We start from the raw sequence: 14,866 nt of genomic DNA, 5'->3' as shown, positions 1-14,866 counted from the left end.
AGGCAAAAGAGGCAACAGCAGTGGGGATTTGCCTCTCATACCAACCCAAAAAATACTTTTCAAGTCTGTATGTTAGCAAGTATTGATGGCGAATTATATTGGCTTCTAGTAGGTTCCTGATTGCTGCAGCACTAGATTTTTTTTTTAGGATGCTGTTCTTTCCCTTTTTTGTTATTCGAAGCTTTCATTAAGAAATGCAAACTTCCAATTATGTTTTAAAATTATATATTGAAATTTGTATCATGAATGTTATACACATATATAAACTGTCACAAGTTTCTGAGAGGCAGACATTCATCTGACAAAATAAGGAAGTAAAATGGAAATTCTGACTTCAGTGTGAAGTATGGTCTGAAACACAATTCTACTACAGGCATCACTTACAGTCAATATACTTTTATATTTCCTCCAGCTGACTTGCGGAAAACAGACTCTACAACTTGAATAGAGTTATGCAGCAGGTATGTTTACTCCGGCGCCGGGGTGCAAGGGGATTTCTCCACAAAGCTTGCACACCCACCTCACATTTTACCAAAAACTCATAGAGTGTGGATATACATATTAATTGGATTACATAACACAAACATACATATGCATGAGTAAGGCTGGGTTAGTTCTAGAGGCTGGTGTCAGCAGTTTATGTTATCTTTGCAGCTGCGCATTGTCTCCTGGTGGGCGTCTTCAGGGATCTTTGGGAGGAAGGCTTGTAGTCTTTCTCACCTTGTACTTTTCCCCGGAGCATGCGCAGATTCTCTTGGCCAATTTCTTGAACAACAAAAATGTTTTTCAGCCAGTTTATTCATCCTATCTTATTTAGGGGACCAATGAAACTTCTACCATCCGTATATGGCTATCTTTACTCATTACCGAGGCCCAACTAGTTAGAGCACACCTGTTCCTCAAGGACAAAAACATGATATTTTTGCTGAACACTGCAGTTCTTGGTAGATTTTCACAGTAAACTGCTTTGTTTTGATGGACACAGTAGTCCTTGGTAAAATTCCACAGAACAGTCTGGGCAAGCAGGATTCTTAGCAATATTCAAAAATACTGTAAGTAATACTGTAACTTGCTATAAGTAAGTAAATAAGTTGCTAAGCAGTTTTCTATAAGTAAATAAGTAAATAAGTCTTAAAACAAGTAATCATTTCTCTGTATCACAGCCACAGAGAAAACTTATGCAAGATGTCCTCTCACTTTCCTCCTAAATCTCCTCTGATACAACATGATCTCTTACATAGGAAGAAGTAGGTATTACAATATTAATTTAAATGTGGCAGATAATTGTTAAAAGGTTGCAAGCTTCATTTTCTATCATAAAGTATTAGATTCAAACACATGGACCAGTATTCTCCCCTGACGTTAAAAGATTACTAATACATTACAATTTTAAAGGTACTTTCAACACTCCTGTGAGGCACATTTTTGGAATAAAATTGTACATAAGTATAGTTTGAATGTGTTCTTTTTTTCCCCCCTTTTCGTAAGTACTCTGCTAATCTACTTTAGGTGGAAAAGATGGATGTTATCACTCTAAGAACCTAATTTAGCAATGTCACCTGTCATCTGCCTCAGCTGGTTTTACTCATTCTATCTTATCTAAGAGAACCAATGGAACTTCTACCATCCATATATGGCTATCTTTACTCATTACCAAGACCCAACTAGTTAGAGCACATCTGTTTCCCAAGGACAAAAACATGATATTTTGCTGAACACTGCAGTTCTTGGTAGATTTTCACAATAAACTGCTTTGTTTTGATGGACACAGTAGTCCTTGGTAAAATTCCACAGAGCAGTCTGGGCAAGCAGGTTTCACTGTAAGTAAAATTGTAAGTTGCTATAAGTAAGTAAATAAGTTCCTAAGCAGTTTGCTATAAGTAAATAAGTCTCAAAACAAGTAATCATTTCTCTGTATCAATTCCCCCCTTTTTTTTCCCTAAGCAAATTCTTTTGCAGTCAAAAGGGTTTAATTATATTTTACTACTCTTTGTAAGGTCCATATCTGTTTTGTTAGGTTCTCCAATTTACACCAAAGATAAACTTTACTGTCGTTAATATTGTTGTGATTATTAGCAATATCAATATTGGGTGAGTCAGTATATTTAAGATTTTGGTAGCTGATAGGGAATAGCCCATAAACACATCCCACCAATAGTGTTCTCCATCTGATTTCACTCGTTTCATGATTTGATGTATTCTCTCTGTATCATGCTGAACAATAATTAAAGTCTTTTGTCCACTTTTGGACCTGTTCATCAATCTTTTTAAATTTTCATGATGCAAAAGTTTTCTTACTAGGGTCAGATCCATTCCAATAGGAGTGGGCTGCCAATCTTGAATTAACTCATAATTAGATCGTAACAACTGATAAGTTGTGAGAGGAACAGTATAATTGAAATCACACCCTGTAAGACTAACGAAATTGAATCATAGAATCATAGAATCATTTAGGTTGTAAAAGACCTTTAAGATCATAGAGCCCAACCATAAACCCAGCAGTGCCAAGTCCATGTCCCTAAGTGCCACATCAACACATCTTTTAAATACCTCCAGGGATGGTGACTCAACCACTTCCCTAGGAAGCCTGTTCCAATCCTTGACAACCTTTCCGTATTTTTCCTAATATCCAGGCTAAATCTCCCCTGGAGCAACTTGAGGCTGTTTCCTCTTGTCCTATCGCTTGTTATTTGGGAGAAGGGACTGACACCCACCTTGCTACAACCTCCTTTCAGGTAGATGTAGAGAACGATAAGGTTTCCCCTCAGCCTCCTTTTCTCCAGGCTAAACAACCCCAGTTCCCTCAGCCGCTCCTCACAGGACTTGTTCTCTAGACCCTTCACCACCTTCGTTGCCCTTCAGACATGCTTCAGCACCTCAATGTCTTTCTTGTAGTGAGGGGCCTAAAACCGAACACAGTACTCAAGGTGTGGCGTCACCAGTGCTGAGTACAGGGCAACAATCACTTCCCTAGGCCAGCTGGCCACGCTATTTCTGATACAAGCCAGAATACCATTGGCCTTCTTGACCACCTGGGCACACTGCTGGCTCATATTCAGCCGGCTGTTGACCAACACCCCCAGGTCCTTTTCTGCCAGGCAGCTTTCCAGCCACTCTTCCCCAAGCCTGTAGCATTGCACGGGGTTGTTGTGACCCAATTAAGCATAAAATTATTAATTAAGCATAAAGAATACAGAAGATAATGTAGTAATCACACTTATCTAGGTTACGTTTGGCAGGTTTTTTAGTACCTAGGCCCATGTACCCAAAAGGGAAAGTCACCTGCATTTGGCTCACTAAACTAAAAATATGATGCAGCTGAAAATATTGCTGACAACAGCTGTAAACAGTACTAGGGTAACTTTTTGGATCTGTTTGTATCAAAATGTGTATGACAACAGAGCAATGATCATTTTAATTCTCCAAATCCTCTTTCTTACACTATTACAGAACTGTTTTATTTGATAAGTGGACTGAAAACATTCAGAAATACATAAAATTTGGCTGTGGTTGGGCAAATAAAAAAAAAAAAAAAACAAAGACATCTCAACACACACTTACTATTCAGAAATCTCCACACTTGGCAAATAAAACTCACCAAACCTGTACATTCAAGGAAAGGTTGTGCTAATTGAAGTAATGAATGTTTGATGAAGTAAAGGAAGTAATGAAGAGCTTCTTCAAAGGTATGAAAAAGAGGGTAAGATGTGTTGCTGAACACCAGTCTTCCTCTAGCACTAAAGAAAACAAAAGTGTGCAGAAAGAAGTTTATACTGAGTCTTATGATAAAAGTACTACTTTAAACTGTGTGGGAAACATGTATATGAAGGATTGCAGAAGAGATGTGGGGACACATTTACATCACTTACAGGAATGCTGATGCACACCAATGTATCTGTTCCCTTGTTCTTTTTCTGTGAACACTACATTTAGAGCAGAGGGGATGTTTTCTTGTTTGGCAGCCATCACTAGCCCAGCAGAGATAAGCAGAGGTTACAGATCTGACTGTAGTTAGGAAAATATCATCCTTAATAGAAAACACTGCACTTATACTAAAATGCTAGTTGTGTTTCCCCCTTACAAAGTGTGGTACTTAGCACCTCACATTTTAAAAGGGAGAAAAAAACAAAAAAGCTAGCCCCACAGTGCTGGCAGAAACCAGCACCCCCAAAGGAGCAAATCTAGGTTACAGTGAGTATTTGCTTACAAGACAACGTAAGAAATGGTGCCTGCATTCCACACATTCGAATGATTACTTGTATCTATTATAAGCTCATCTACTTGTACAAAGTCACACAGGCTTCTTAAACAAATACATCCCATACCCATGTAAATTATACTAGTCTCTGGGGTTTCATTAGGGTGAATCTCAAATTGGCAGACGTTTTGTTTGGTGTCCAGACAAATGTCATGTTGTCGTATATTATAACAGTTGCTAAATTCATTTCCTATAGATTCTTTCCCATAAGGCCTGTATGTCCAAAATAAGCATCTGTCCAAGGCCATTCCCAAGCACTTGTTAAATTACAGTTCAGCAAAATTATAAGCACCCATACCCATATCACCGTTTTTGGATGCGAAGCTTTAGCGGTCCCACAGGTGTCGATTCCCATTTTGGCTTACGGGCTTTCTTCACCCTGGTGTGGTGTATCCACGATGTCTGTTCCTTAATCTTTATTGCTGTATGGGAAGTTAGTAACACCTGACACGGAGCTTCCCATTTAGGTTCCAGAGGTGAATCTGAAAAAGATCTGATATAGACATAATCACCAGGTTTAATGTTGTGTACAGGCCCATCCAGACATCGAGCCCTGGTCCCCAGGACCAATTTCTCTATTTCTCGCAGCTGCTTTTGTAGACTTATAACATAATCTGTTAGTATTTCATCTCCAACCTGGGTTGATATTCCTGCTTGTATCATATATGGTCTCCCATATACTATTTCAAAAGGACTTAATCCCTCCTTAGTTCTGGGTTTGGTCCTGATTCTTAGAAGGCCTAAGGGCAATGCTTGGGGCCAGGACAATCCAGCTTCCTGGCCTAGTTTTACTATTTGTTGTTTGATTAAATGATTCATTTTTTCTACTTGACCACTGGCTTGTGGATTGTACGGTGTATGTAATTATGTAATTGCCAGTCTATTTCTAAAAGTTTACTAACCTGCTGGACAATTTTTTTGCCACAAAATGTGATCCCTGATCTAAGGATATTGTTGCTGGAACCCCAAACCTTGGTATTATTTCTTGTAACAATATCTTAGTTACTTCTCTGGCTTTATTAGTTCAGCAAGGGAATGCTTCTGGCCACCTGGAAAAGGTATCTGTCAAGACCAAAAAGTATTGAAACCCCCTTTTCTTGGGAGTTCAGAAAAATCAATTTGTATCTTACCATCTGGAACCAAAGACTGCACTTCTACTTTACCTTCTTTACCACTCTTTTGGCCTCATGATCTGCCATAGCGTTGCCAAGTTCGTGGGTGGAACTTCCTCTTTGGTGATCCTTACAATGCATTATAGCCACCTTTTCAGGTAGCTGCACTGCTTCCAGGAGTTTGAGGATTTCTTTGGCATGCTTTATATGTTTTCCCTGTGCAGACAGGAGTCCTCTTTCTTTCCACACTGCCCCATGAGCATGGACCACTTTGAAAGAGTATTTAGAGTCCGTTCATATATTCATTTTTATACCCTTGGCCATTTCTAGTGCCTGAGTTAAAGCTATTATTTCTGCCTTTTGTGCTGAGGTATTTGCAGGAAGAGATTTAGACTCTATTACCTGATCTTCGGTGGTTATCATGTATCTTGTCTTGTGTATACCTTTTCAGAACAAACTGCTCCCATCTGTATACCAGGATTCATCACCCTCCTCTAATGGCTCCTCTTTGAGGTCTGGCTGGCAGGAATAAACTGCTTCAACCGTTTCCAGGCAGTCGTGTGTCACAGGTTCTCCCGTGGTTCCACTAAGAAAAGAAGCTGGACTGACAATATTAGTAAATTCTATTTTTATATCATCTTGTTCCTCTAGGAGGGCTTGGTATTTCAGGTACCTTTGGGGTGAAAGCCAGTGTCCTCCCTTCATGTTGAGTACTGCAGACACTGTGTGGGATACTAGTACTGTGATTTTCTGGCCCAATGTGAATTTTCGTGTTTCTTGGATATTTAGAACTACTGCTGCTACTGTTCTCAGGCAATTAGGCCATCTCTTGCTTACCTCATCAAGTTGTTTATAGAAGTATGCCACTGCCCTTCTATCTGGTCCCAAATTTTGGGCCAGGACCACTAGGGCTGTTCCCTGTTTCTCGTGGGAGAATAACCAGAAAGGCTTAGTGATGTCTGGTAAACCCAAAGCAGGGGCATCTATCAGCTTCTCTTTTAGCTGACAGAATGCTCTGTTCACCCCTCCATTCTAAATGAGGGTTTTCGGATTTGATTTTAATAGTTCATAAAGGGGTTTTACCATGAGTCCGTAGTTATATATTCACAGGCGACACCATCCGGTCATTCTTAGGAGCGGAGCTCTTTAGCTGTCTGTGGCCGAGGGGTCTGACAGATGGCCACCTTCCTTCCAGTTCTAGGGTCCGTTGACCAGCTGTAACCTCGTATCCAAGGTAGGTTACTTGCTGCTGAGCTACTGGGGCTTTCTGCAGAGAGACTCGATAGCCATTAAGTCCCAAAAAACTTAATAAACTAATAGTCCATATTATGCACATTTCTTTAGTCTCTGTGGCTATTAATAAATACTCTACACACTGCAGAACTTTCCCGATTCCATGTGGTCGCTCCCATTGCTCCAGGTCTTTAGCTAGTTGGTTTCCAAAAAGAGTGGGGCTATTTTTAAACCCCTGGGGTAGCACAGTCCATGTTAATTGCATCTTCCTTCCGGACTCTGGGTTTTCCCATTCAAATGCAAACAATAACTGACTACTTTTGGCACTCAAAGGCAAGCAAAAGAAGGCGTCTTTTAGGTCCAGTACGGTAAACCGAGACAATTCTGGTACTAATCTAATTAATACTGTATATGGGTTTGCTACAACAGGATGCAAATCTCCTCCTCTCTTATTGCTATATACTCTCTATGCTCTGTCCAACAAGGTCTCCAAATTCCCACTCTCTGGCTGTTTCAGCTTCTGCAACTTCTTTCGAATGTCATGTGCTAATAATGACGCTAACTGTTGTATTCCCACCTCTGATCCTGGATCTAAGGGTGTGTGTCGCCTCACGGTATCCCAGAGCTTCTCCAGCAATTCTGATGGAGTATCTTTAGGTCCCTGTGTATAGGGCTGCACAGTTAATTGCCTTCGGTATAGCCTGCTCCATGCCCCTTACAATCCAATCTCTATATGCATTACCAATCTCATATGGGCTCCTCTGTTGGGGTCCCAGTGTGGGTGTTTTATTAGAAACTGAAAATGCTTGGTCACCCCAACAGAGTCGCTGCAATACCCCTTCGCTGCACTTTTCCAAGTTGCAAGATCAAAGGAAGTGAACGGGACTTTTATTCTGACAGGGCCCCCCCTATCCGGCCCTGCGGCCTCTCTCAGAGCAGCTGGCACCACCGCTGGCTTCTCCCCAGATACGGGGCTGTGAGGCAGGGAGCCTGGCTCTGGCTCTTCCAAACTTTCACTCTCCTCCTGCTGGCTTCCTACCAGTGGTTTAGGTAAATCCTTTATTTCGGCCCCTTTCGCTCTCCCTTCCTTCTTATTTTCTTTTTCCAGTGCCAGCACTAGTGGATCTCATGGGGGTGCCAGGCCACAGTCTGTTTGATATTCAGGATGGTCTTGGAGGGTGAAAAACATGTCTGCATAGGAGACTTCATCCCTCCTTAAAACAGCATCACTTGTAGCAGAGTGTTATAATTCAAGGACCCATTAAGGGGCCATTTTCCCCCTCATCCAATTTATATAGGGGCCACCACTGATTGCAATATTTGATTAGTGTCTTTTTATTCACACTTGCGCCTGGAGGTCCCCTATCTTCTTCCAGCGTTTTAAAATACAGCCTAGGGGACTCTTTTTGACTATTCCCCCACTCTGGCCGCTTCCCATCTCGTCTACTTTACCTTAAAACGCTACCCGATTAAGCTGACAATATTCCCCTCAGGCAGATGGTACAAGGGTGCACTCTCCCCACAGAGTGTGCACCTAAATTCAAGACAACAATTAACAGAGAATTACTGCCTTCTGCTAGAGGAGATATTTCACCTATGACACTTAAAACACTGAGCATGAACAAACAGGCAGCACCAGTGACCCAGTGGGCGGGCACTAGGGCGCTCTGTACTAAGGAATGTTCAGTCGTCCTGCATTACCGCCCACTGGTACAGAGTCTGCCCTCCACTTCGCTCCTCTCCGGCCGCTTCCCTCGCGGGATAACGGAACTGCAGATCAGAGAACTCCGCACTCCACAGCTGCAGCTGGGCTGCGTCTCACACCCGCAGAACAATCACACAACCACACAAAGAGGCCTCTTACATTTATTACTCACACAACATAAAATGACAAATACTACAAACATCAAAATACCAATTACAACAATTGCTAAATCATAAAAGTCATAAATCAAAGCCAAAAGCATAAATCATATACCATGAGCTGTTTGACATTTATCATTTACCACAAATTCACACCTGATCGATATTGACTAAATTATTATAAACGGTACCAGATTTTACATTTGATGGAAACATGGCAATGCCACACCACTCCTGTACCCCCATACTAGGAGTACCCCAGTTGACCTAGGATACCAATGTGGTCAGTGTTGAAACTACTCTGTCACCCACAGGCCCACTACCACTCTACTTGGGGACTTGAACCCCAACCCCAGGGGCGAGCACAAAGACTCTTTACCTCGTGTAGGACATCTCTCACGACTTACAGGTCTCCCCATTCTCCAACATACCTGATCCACCGATAGATGTTCCTTGTCTGCCCCTGCCAATATCGGGACAGCGAGGGAGGTTCTCCGAGAAAGAAACCTTGGGGCACGCCTAGAACGTCCCCCTCTCAGCCGGTCCTGCAGCCAGACAGTGAGGGTCCCATCTGGGGTGCCAACTGACTTGTGGAAAACAGACTGTACAACTCGAATAGAGTTATACAGCAGGTATGTTTACTCTGGCGCCGGGGTGCAAGGGGATTTCTCCACAAAGCTTGCACACCCACCTCACATTTTACCAAAAACTCATAGAGTGTGTATATACATATTCATTGGATTACATAACACAGACATACATATGCATGAGTAAGCTGGGTTACTTCTAGAGGCTGGTGTCAGCAGTTTATGTTATCTTTGCACCTGCTCATTGCCTCGTGGTGGTCATCTTCGGGGGTCTTTGGGAGGAAGGCTCGTAGTCTTTCTCACCTTGTTTTTTCCCCCCGGAGCATGCGCAGATTCTCTTAGCCAATTTCTTGAACAACAAAAATGTTTTTCAGCCGGTTTACTCATCCTATCTTATTTAAGGGAACCAATGAAACTTCTACAATCCGTATATGGCTATCTTTACTCATTACCGAGGTCCAACTAGTTAGAGCACACCTGTTCCTCAAGGACAAAAACATGATATTTTGCTGAACACTGCAGTTCTTGGTAGATTTTCACAGTAAACTGCTTTGTTTTGATGGACAGAGTAGTCCTTGGTAAAATTCCACAGAACAGTCTGGGCAAGCAGGATTCTTAGCAATATTCAAAAATACTGTAAGTAATACTGTAACTTGCTATAAGTAAGTAAATAAGTTGCTAAGTAGTTTTGCTATAAGTAAATAAGTCTCAAAACAAGTAATCATTTCTCTGTATCATTACTGACAGGTAACACCTCCAAATATGTATCAAGAATAATAAATAAGAAGTGTTATAAACAAACAAGTGTTCTTCATAATTTGTTTAAATAGAAGTCAACTTTTACCCAAATATGGTCTGCTCTTCATTTCTGTCTTTCACTCAGTGTGTCTTTGAAGACAGAGATTAAGGAAAGATAAAAACATTTCTTAAAGTCCAATTTTAAAGCTGTGCTTTCTGACACCCTGATTCATGGGTGTAGGTTGTATATGAAAACATTTTTAACTCACTTTTATGTTGAAAACCAGTCAGGTATTAAACTATTCTTTTAACATCATTATCTGTTCTAGGATTACAGTAGAATTTGATACTTTGTGCATCTAAGCTTATGAGTTTTAATGTAATTTATGTGTGTGTGATGCTGAGAATCTAACCCTTTGAGGTTTGAGTTTATGAACAGTCCACGCAGCTCCAAGCGGAAAACCGTGGTATCATTTTACAGAGGAAATAAATAAATCAGTTACAGAAATCCATTTTAACTGTTGTATTTTTATTGTTCCTAAACCAAACCTTTTTTGGAGATGTTTACAACACAAGAAAAACTGCAGAGACTTTATTTTTGGTTTGATTTTTTTTTCCCCCTCCAGTTCACAAAAGTCATCTTTTGGGAGTGCACTAAAGCCCTAAACAGTATACTTCTCCACTGAGGCAACATATTGAATTCTTGATGCTTTTGCAAGAATGAATGCAAACAAGCAAAACACAAAAGTTTCAGAAACAAGCAAACATAATTTTAAGATGTAAATAATCATGCAAGCCAAGAGAATACTCATGCATGTGGAAATTCTTGACAAATTTCTGGCACCTAATGAAACAGTCGTGAACATAAATCTCTAAAACAGATACATCAGATTTTTAAGAAGTAATTAAAGTGGTACTGTTTACTTTGAGGCCCCAACCTCCAACTCTTCTCAACAGCAGACATCCTACATGCTTTCAGCATCAAGAAACAGCCACAGGCCACTCACACTTTTAGAGAATAGTCAGTGCTTCCAGGAAGGGACAGGACTACTATGGGGGCATCAAGGATGCGTATCATGTGGACATATTTTGCCAACAGTAGCACATCTGTGCAGGTGAGTCTCTGTGTACAATGAAGCAGCCCACAAAAGAAATGAGCAGCTGTCATGAGAACAATTAATATATCACGTTCACTGTGGCTCTTTCTACTGGGGCCTTTTTGTCCTTTTGCTCATCACTTGGCCAGGACAGCTGTGATTTATGGGGGACAGAGCAGAAGATTTTCAGGAAGCACTGCAGCTGACAGTGTCTGGTAGCAACACTTTTTTACTTCAACCGAGACACAGTGTGCCTCTAGGAAGTTTACAATGTCTCTGTGACAGAGGAAGGGGCTGCAATGTTCCATAGGCTCAAAACATGTAGAAACCACAACTTTAGATCAATTTAGTTAAGAAAAAAATAATCAGGGGACTGTGATAGAAGGTCACATATAACAATGCACGATACAAATTATGAGCCCTTCCAGTTTTCATCTGTAGGTAAACAGCCTAGATTCTGCTGGAAGCTGTTGGATGTAAAAATAAATGTGAGAGTAATGAAAGAAAAATACTGTTCACTGGAATACTAGAAGACACTGATGTAGATGAAAACCTTCCAAAGAAACATTTGTTCAGACCAGTAATAAGAACTCATTTTAAAATCTTTAAACCAATTTATTGCTGCTATAAACTACTGAATTTTTTATAGTTGTATATAAAATGATTTCTTCTTTGAAACAAATTAAAGTAGCTTGTCTACCCTCAGCAATTTGCCATTATACTAAAAGCAGACTGTACTGGCAACCCAGTTTTACAAAAGCACTGTAAGTGACCAACATTTATTGTTAACTTTTATATTTCTCCTGCTTAAAATAAGAAAGCAAAACACAGAGTGCATAAAATGCTGAGATTTTATTAGCAAATATCACCCCAATCTATTCCAAAAAGAATTTAAACTTATGTGATATATTCCTAAGTATATGCTAATGATTTACAATAAAAAGCATGAGATATTTTTTGTTGCAGTATTCTTTTGTCCTCTTAATTGCTTCATGTTCTTGAGCACAAGAAATTGATCCTGGCACTACCAGAGCCTTTTGGTATTACAAGGACAAAAGGTAACAAACAAACATGAAAATATAATATGAATAAACAAACATGAATATATAATACTAAACATGATGAGATTCCTCAGTCCCTTCAAGGCATTTTGTCAAAAACTTACACAGAAATACAATCAATTATTTTAATTATGATAAACATCTTGTGCAGGAGTACCATGACAAGAACACCATAGAATTGTTCTACTTCAATGGTACTAGATACAGTAGTCTCTGGCTCTGTAATTGCACATGTACAGGAAGAGCCATTCCATGTCTCTTCTGGGGTACATCTCCTTGCACCACCAGAATACCATTCAAAGCCTGATTTTAGGCAGTATTTTCTCAAACTTTGGAAATATTCCTTACCTTCAGATTCTAGATACCATTTTTACATCCAGGAAATCATACTGTCTTTGTCACAAAGTTTTCTTTAAATACAATAGCTTTATTAGTTTGGTCCACAGCTAATGTACACATTTAAAATAACAATTATGTAGACCAAAATAGCTAAATTTTTAAAGGCATCTACCTAAAGAGGCACTCAGCTGCATTCTAAAAAGCATTCAGGGACCAAGCTCCAGCTGATCATACATAAATGTAAAATGCATCACTTTTTCTTTTTTTAGAAAAGTTATATATGTGGTTTTTTACAAAATGTATCTGTAAATCCTTTGCAGAGTATATTCTTCTGCAAACCATTGCCACAGCTCATCGTTACTTAGTTTGCATATTATCATGGGAAGAGTCATTAAAAGAAAAGGGACAGATTAACCTATGGGCTTCTTTTAATTGATTGCTTGAAAAGATTTACGATCTATGCAAGGGTAAGTATAGATATATTTGGACAATGATGTCCTCAGATAGCATAAATAATAGTGACTAGAATGTGGTTTGGAGACCAATAGAACTGGATAGTGCTATTCAGGGTTCAAGAGCTTAATAGGGCTTATATGGGCAGAGAACAGTTTGTACGTGAGTGGCCTCCTATCAGAGCAGAGAAGCATGGTCCCTTCTGGTTTCTTTATTTCTCAAGATCACCTGAAAGTTGTTCCACAAGGACTTTGTAAAAGATGACATCTACAGACTGATAGGTCTGAGGGAGAAAGAAATAGATGTGTTCTATACTGTGCCATTTATCTCTACCAGTATCAGGAAGCACACAAAGGCATTTTAGTTGAACTAGCAAAACAAGAAAAAGAAAGAATATACAGAGCTCCTAAGTGCCTTTCTCCGAATTACCACTTCATTTCCTGATGAAAAGGCCCCTTCCCAGGCATCCTTGACACTCACATAATCTTGCAAAGTAATTTCTCCTATTTTAAGCAACTAAAAAAAATGGCCAATTTTGTTTCTCTCAAAGGTGAAAGTCAAGTAAGCTCAATTAATTTTAATGGACAATTTAGTAGTCTCAGGGTCTTTCACTGGCACTCAAGTTCTTTCACCTTTTGCGTGTAGGATATTAAAGTGAATGTTCATTACTTCTTTTGTAAGTGAAAAAAGTTACACAATTTACACACGGAACGGGGGAATACAACCCTAAAACACCTCTTTCATAAGCTGCTGTGTATCAGGATGATTGCAGAATGTCACCATTTGTTTCTAATTCTCTTTCCTGTCTTTGGCTCCAAGCAATAAATTAGACAACAATTACTAACAGGCAGGTACACTTAAAAAAACTTAAATATGACTGTCAAATCAATTTCCACATGCAGGCTCAAAGTTACGTCACATTTCATTGAAGAACTACCCTATAGCTCTCTCAAAACAAATTTTTGCTTACAAACTTGAAGTTTATTTATACCTTACTTGAATACTAAACAAATTTATGCATTCCAATGACTAAAAAAACCCCAAAGAAATCTACAAAGACTTCAGTAATTGTCTTTTGTTCAAAATAATTAAAGAACACTAATTGCTGTACTTTGATTTCTATTCTGAAAATTGAAAGACTATCTTACCTTGCTGAAATAAGAGCACTTGCTTCTCATTTTGGAAGAAACTTCAAAAAACAACTTTCCCTAGCCATACACCGCTAGAACCCTCAGTTTTAAGAAGGATAGTTTCGCAAATATAGACATTAAAAAATTAGAATATTAAGTCATGCCATAGTCTTCACTGACCAAAACAATCCCCCTTTTTACCCTCACACTTTGCAGCTGACATACTGTTTGCCATGCATTTGTCACCACATTTCCCTGAGCAAGTATCCCAGCACTGTTACACCTTACAAAGTCCATGCATCACTGACATTTCTTTAGGACAGTTTAACATCAATGACTGACATTCTAAAAAATATTTCTCCTTGACTTTTGAATATAACACTTTCCGCAGTCATAAGCCACTGTGCTGGAAGGCAGTTGTTTGGACTTGTCAGGAAGAAATATACCTGAAGGGAATTCATAGGGAAGAAGAAGTCTGATAGATAAGGCGGGTGCAGGGACCTCAACCAGTCAAACTCTGTCAAACTTATAAACCATGGAAAAAGCTAATCAAGAAAATTTACTCACATGCTTCCTTCAGCACCTCCAGCAAAAACTGTTGTTCAAAGCATCTGAAACAATATTCCCATAAAAATTGTGATTTTTCAAGGGGAAGACATATAGATGACAGTTAAATGGCACACATGCTATTTAAATCAGTTTCACCCTTTCCAAATTGTCTCATGGTTTGTGTGACACAAGACCTTGAACTTGTTTTCCCAACTAAGAAAACAGCTAAACTTAATAGTTCGTTAACTAATCACTGTTGAAATTATCTGTATGTGATTTTACATGACCTGATATGATTGACAAACTGAAAAGCTTAAGGCTCTGGGACATCAAAATAAGTCTCCAGAAATATTATGGTACAAGGCTTCATTGCTGCTCTGGCATTTTATCCATTTCCTTCTACACTGTAACAAATGAAAAAGAGCTCACTGCCAGTGTGGATTTCC

General features: G+C 39.5%; 1 long non-coding RNA gene across 7 annotated transcripts in view; it reads right to left on the bottom strand.

Annotated features, from left to right (window-relative positions):
• Positions 1-212: 212 nt before the first annotated feature.
• LOC141918192 (uncharacterized) overlaps positions 213-14,866 on the bottom strand; it is a 15,529-nt gene continuing 875 nt past the window's right edge. For 2 of the 7 annotated variants that reach the window (XR_012621593.1, XR_012621597.1), the window contains exon 2: positions 213-14,482. This is a non-coding gene — a long non-coding RNA (uncharacterized LOC141918192). The remainder of the gene's footprint in view (positions 14,483-14,866) is intronic. The other 5 variants (XR_012621595.1, XR_012621594.1, XR_012621596.1 and 2 more) reach the window with 5 other exon arrangements.

The sequence above is a fragment of the Strix aluco genome, chromosome Z (assembly GCF_031877795.1).
Source record: "Strix aluco isolate bStrAlu1 chromosome Z, bStrAlu1.hap1, whole genome shotgun sequence".
In the NCBI taxonomy this organism is placed as follows: domain Eukaryota; kingdom Metazoa; phylum Chordata; class Aves; order Strigiformes; family Strigidae; genus Strix; species Strix aluco.
Note: the sequence above shows the minus strand (reverse complement) of the source record. Positions and strands in the feature narration are given on the sequence as shown.